The sequence below is a fragment of the Pungitius pungitius genome, chromosome 5 (genome assembly GCF_949316345.1).
Source record: "Pungitius pungitius chromosome 5, fPunPun2.1, whole genome shotgun sequence".
Lineage (NCBI taxonomy): Eukaryota > Metazoa > Chordata > Actinopteri > Perciformes > Gasterosteidae > Pungitius > Pungitius pungitius.
The window spans coordinates 7,636,544-7,642,543 of record NC_084904.1 but is presented as its reverse complement, the minus strand read 5'-3'; the positions used below and the strand labels follow the sequence as shown (position 1 = coordinate 7,642,543).

Genomic DNA, 6,000 nt, shown 5'->3' with positions numbered 1-6,000 from the left:
GTCCCTTAAAGATACAAACGGTGAAATAATTAGGACGGAATTCATTTGTCTTATAAATAGGAGAAATACGCCTGGAGTCCAAACCCTCACGAATAAAAGATGGCAGAATTGAGACGAAGTTCGATGTTAGTGACCCTTTAACCGCTATTTGGCCCGTCAAACACCACGTTCCCACCGGCACGTTCGCTTCCAGCAGAGCCACAACTTCTTCAAACAGGAAGCGCCGCTGTGCCTCCCCCCCACACCCCCCCCCCCCCCCCCCCGCCCGCTGCCCCCAGTGGGCGGGTCCGCCCGGAGGAGCACCGGCGCTGGCTGCGATGAGGGCGGAGCTGGAGGCCGGAGCTGTCACAGGGAGACATGTTTCATTCCAACTAGCCACAACACGCTAACACCGCACGACGTCGTTTCTCCGGGGGCACTTTTTACCGCGACGATCCGAGGAGACTGCAGGATGCCGGTGAAAGGCGCAGGAAGACTGGCCTCTTACCCGAGCAAGGGCGACAATGTCGGAGTAAGTAAAGTGCTGCTGTGGCACCGGCTGCGTGTTGACGTGCGTGACGTTGTGTGACACGCCGTAAATAGGGCTTGAATGTTGGGCTTTGGTACAACGTCTTCGTCGGGTGCCGCCGTGAGGTCCACGCGGGCCAGCCGACAGGCAGCCGGGCAGCTACACCTGCTGCCCCGCGAGAGCCAGCGCGAGAGCCCCGTTACGTAATGCCCGACCTGCTGCTACAATGCTAGCCTCAAATCCAGCCGGGAGTTCACTGTGTGATTTGATGGTGGATTAGAGGGTCGCTAGATGGAATCGGTTGACCAGGAGTGTGGGGGGGGGTCACAAGCCCGCAAAAGACCCATTTACCCAGATTGTTATGACACGTGTCATGGTAAACACCTCATTGTATTCAATGTTCCTGTGACCACCACTGGGCAGATGTGATGATCACACAACAGCAATAACAGTGCTAGTCTCTCTTTGACACCCCCCCCCCCCACCCCCCAGGACAGAATAGAACCGCAAATAGGTCCCGTTTTCAGATGTTCCCTCTCTGCCTAGGAATAGTGTGTGAGACGTGCAGCTCACTGTACTAAAAAGTGAGTATATACAAGTAGTGGTCGTGTCATCTGGTTTCTCAGAGATGACAGCTGTGAGGTGTCTATTGAATGTACGTCTGTGCAGTGCTTCAGTCCAGTGGGAGACCTGAAAGAAGAGAAATAATGTGAGTCGTTGCCTGCCCCAAAATGAGTGTCAATTATACCTTTTTTTTGTATATAATGTTTTCCATTGTCTTCATCACATGAAAACAACAACAAAAAATGCCATTTCATGGAACAATAGAAAGATACACAAAAGGTTTAAAGTTATATTCTGTTTGAATGCATTTTAGGTAAAGTTCACTGACGCACTCGTGCTAACGTAATGGCATTCACTGAATCTGAGACGTGTCTCATCTTGTCACAAAGACACCTGAACGCAGCGCGGCACGTTCATGGACCATGGCACGTGAGATCGTGTCCCTGCAGGGTCTTCTCCTCTCTACGCTGCTCACAGGAAGACACAGGCCCCGTACCAAGGATCCCCGGGCTTCCAACAATCCTCCCATAATGCAGTGGGAGTCCGTTCACCGCTCCATTCAGTCCACTTTCAATAGCAGAGGAGGCCGTTGAGCCTGAGTGACGTCTGCACAGCCAACGCAGCTGCCGGCGGCCGACAGGGAGAGCATTCACAGACGTGTCAGGAAGAAACAGCTGGCCCACTCACAGCACTTGTGCGCTATAACCATGGCAACAAGAGAGCTTACTACCCGTAACAATCGGCCTGTCTCTTCAGAGATGGTTGGCGTTTCATGCAAACACTTGTGGCTACAGCTGACAAGTCTGTCAATTGTTTGTCCATGTTCTGATTCTACACATAAAAATCAGCGTATTAGTACCACAGAGCCTGTCAATCTAACTGGCACTGCTATCCTTGAACCAAGCTTCATGGCTAACAACGCCTTTAATAGCAGATCTTTCTCTGATGGTTTGACCTTTTTCTACTATCCAGTATTTCACCCTAAATATGGAATATTATCTTCCTTTATCATTCTTGTGTCATGGTTTATCTTGCAAGCCTTGAGATACATCCTGTGTCCCTTTTGCGTGGTCCAAACCTCCAGTTTGGAAACAATTGAACGAGACCTGAATATTTGTTTTCTGAGAAGTGAATTTAATCATAGAGCGGGGCGATAAGAGCCAAAATATTGACACATAAATATTTTTTCAAATATTGACTTTATATTTGTTATGATAGTAATTCCCGTCGTTAGACCATTCTTCTTAGGAGTGAACCCCAAACAAATCAAAGGGTTCACTATATTTCATTAACAGCACTGCCGCTGACTCAATGTAGACTTTCCAAATGTGGTCGTACAAGTCCTCTGTCTACCCCCCACCTCCCATGACCCCAATGACCCATCAAGCAAACTGTTCAGCATGGGACACACACGCTGTCAAACTTTCTGTCATTATTCATTTATATTTGACTGCTTTTACATTCTATTGATTATTGGTGACAAAAATAAGACATCAAGGATTTGACCTTTTATAGAAATGTAAATGGTCCATCAAAATGCCAAAATCACATTTAATAAATGAAGGTAAAATCCGTGCTCATATTTAAGCCAATAGAATGAATAACACCTGGCTTCCCTGGACAGCAGCACTAAGACACACACCTTAACTCCTACTGGTTCATGTTGATGCATTATAGATACTGTTCGGGGGTTAACACATGAGTACAAACATCTGAAAGCTGCCTGGCGTGTTGGACTCCCAGTGAGGGGTGCGTTTCAATCGAAAAGACAAACCCAAGAATCGTTCAGTGTCGTGAGGGTTCTGGACCGACTGGTTTCTGTTCATACTTCCCACTGCAGCACTAAACCAGCGTCTCATGTGCTCAGAACCCGTTGAAACGGCATCATGAGGCTCAATGAGTTCCTCCACGTGAGGAGAAGAACGGCCCTGATGCATTCAGATACAGGTTTAAAGTCCTGGAAAAACTAGATCTTCTCCCAAAATATTGGAGATCTATTTAGATTTATTGTTTATAATTTGCTAAGTCCAAATGTGAAGCAGAAAAGGGGAAATTGAAGCTTATCTTCACGTTATTTTATTTTTTCTGAATTGAAATGTTTTAAATGCAGCCCTACTTCTAGTTGAGGGAACCGTTATTTATATTTGCAGTCACACATATATGTAGTTCTACTGTATATAATACTTTGTCACTTTTGGAATTGTCTGAATTCATTTGATTTGTTAGTTGTGTGTTGATTACATGCAGATGTTGATACAACTCTCTTCCTCTATTTAATCACACTAAGTCGTCACATTATGATCTTACGGGCCTTTGGTTCTCTAACTGGACCTCTTTACATTTTAGTTGAAGACCGCTAGACCAAACAATACCATGCTATATATATCTCTTCCCCATTTCCAGTTCACAAGATTTGGTTTTGTGTCAAGTCTCACACCACAGCCAATGACCTGTGTGCTAACTTGAGTCAAAATAAGGCTTGGGCATGTCGGAATGTCACGTAAGCGCGTTCGATAAAGAGACTTGTGTGATTGAATACATTCTGAACTGTACTGCGCTTGGGTTCAGGAGGTATTGCTAAAGACCAACACAACTACAGCGAGGCGGGAAAGCATGTCACTGAAACCTGTTGGTTAAAGCTCAGGGGACTCCTGACGACCCCTGAGACTCAAGGCCTTCCAGATATTCCCTGACCAGTTGGATAGCTGCTGCTGGCTGAGAAGATTCCCTGGTGTGTCTTTGTATCTCCTCCTTTACTGTGTGTCATTGGGTTTACTGGTACTGGTGAGAAGGCTCTCTTACTGGTCCGTGCATGCGGAGCACAAGGAGAAGCCTGCTGTCATAATAGTGGGACGTGAACAAGATATTATTTTTTGTGGGGCTCATCTATGAATCTATAAATGTGAGGAGCGACTTTCTGCGCAAATGAACCCTTTTTTCCTGCCATTTTGACAGCAGCTTTTATTATCTTGAGGCGTTTTGAAGAGATGTATGTTTGATAAACTGCAACTTTCATCTAACATTTGTTCCTGGAGCTCTTCACTGCTATTTCTGACAAAGGAAATGACGGATAAACCAGATTTTAAATGGACCAATTCAGCGTTGTGCGCTCATGCTGATTTGGAAAAGTAAAAATCCAATAAATTTAAGACTAAACTGGCACGGCAGTGCATTCCCTGGTGGAGAAGTAAACCTGAACGTCTTGTATTGTGTCAACACAAATTTGGGCAGCTGACCAACTATTAACTGTGCTGACACAAACACTTGAGGTAATAGCCATAATAGGAAAATGACTCTGCTTTATAACAACCTGTTCTGTTGGCAAAAAAACTGGTACAGAAGGGTTTAGCTGAGCAGTGCAAATATGTTCCCTTAACTGAACTAAGGGAGTTCCCAGTGGCATTCCAGGTAAATGAAGAAATGATCACTGATACATTTCTAGAACTCATAAATTACACTGCCGTGTCCGTATAGACACAAATATCCTTATCTATGCTGGCGTTGGTTGAACACCGTTCGCCTGTGAAAGCTCGACCAAGAGTCCTCATGGGACGTGTTGGCGTGCTTGTCCTCCGCTGCTCACTGGGTTGGACGAGCTTGTCTCATGCAACTTCGTGACATGTCACTTTAAGTCACGATTACCAACACACTCACACACACACACACACACACACACACAGATCCCTGTTTTCCTTGCCCCTAACCCTAACCTCAACTATCAACACTAAAGGGCTGAATCCAGCCTTTACCCACGCCCTAAACTAAACTTTATTGTAGCCTTAAAGTCCAAACCAGGTCTTTATCCCCTTGAGACCTTTCAAGTGTTGAGGACCAGGCTTACTTTGCAAGAAGGTCATCACTGTAGAGCAAGTGACAGAAGAACACACACACACACACACACACACATCGTTATAGCCCTCATGCCCTGGAGCCCAATGTTATGGATTCAAGTGTTTACGCACTAATGCCGTAGATAACAGCGCTTCCTTTCTTTAGCATTCCAGCCCAACGCCCACCCTCGGCATGCTGACAACAGTCCACGTACTTCAAATATCCCCCCTCTTCCCTCTCCGTCAAGACACTCTCTCTCTGTTCTGTTGGCTTCCTGACAGAAGAACACCTGCGAAACTTTGCTCTTTATGCAGGTCTTAACATGCACTGGGCTAATATGGTTAGCTGTTAGCATGCTGATGTCAGCAGTCGGCTAAATCAGTCCCACCGATCATCAAGTGTTGTAACTGTACTTCGAGTTTGGTTGTTTGAGGAGGTCTGTCTTGAGAGGTTGATGCATATCTCTGCCAGGGAGAGGAGATCTGCGATAGTGTTCTCTTGGGAGCTGGATGTTTTCATTTTTGAAATTTGAAATCCCTCCCAATGAAACGTTCCTAAGAGTTACCATCACCTTTGGCAAATACTATGTGAGTTAACCAATGCAGACGGGCTGAATTTGCAGTACTGTTGCTCTAGGCATTTGAATGTGGTGCGACACGGCATTTGCCTGCGTGCCTGAGAGTAGGCTGCATGTCAGTGTGTGTGTTCCACCACTGATTGTTGTTTCCTGTCCACCGCTGAGAAGACGTTTATCTGTGGAATTACAGGAAGAAGTGATGGTTTACAAGGCGCTTCCGGCAGAAGAATGATCCGCCCCGATGAGTCCCGAGGCCAAACCCAGAATACAACAGAATGTATCCCACCGGAACCGCAACCACGTCCATCAAACACGTGGCGCCAGATATGATCTTTGTGATTGTGTTTATCGCCTCTGGAACCCAAGCTGTCAGCCCCTGAGTCCCCTCTCAGATGTGTTTGCTGTCTTGAGGGTTCTCTTCATGGCGGCCCGGCGAGTTCATCACTCCCTTCAGCAGGACTCACCACACCTGCGTGAATTTCCGCCCTGTGTATGTGTATCATATGAAAATAAGGGAGCA

At 46.3% G+C, this 6,000-nt stretch overlaps 1 pseudogene; it reads left to right on the top strand.

Moving 5' to 3' along the window:
* The first annotated feature begins 292 nt into the window (after nt 1-292).
* LOC119224763 (tight junction protein ZO-2-like) overlaps nt 293-6,000 on the top strand; it is a 45,678-nt pseudogene continuing 39,970 nt past the window's right edge.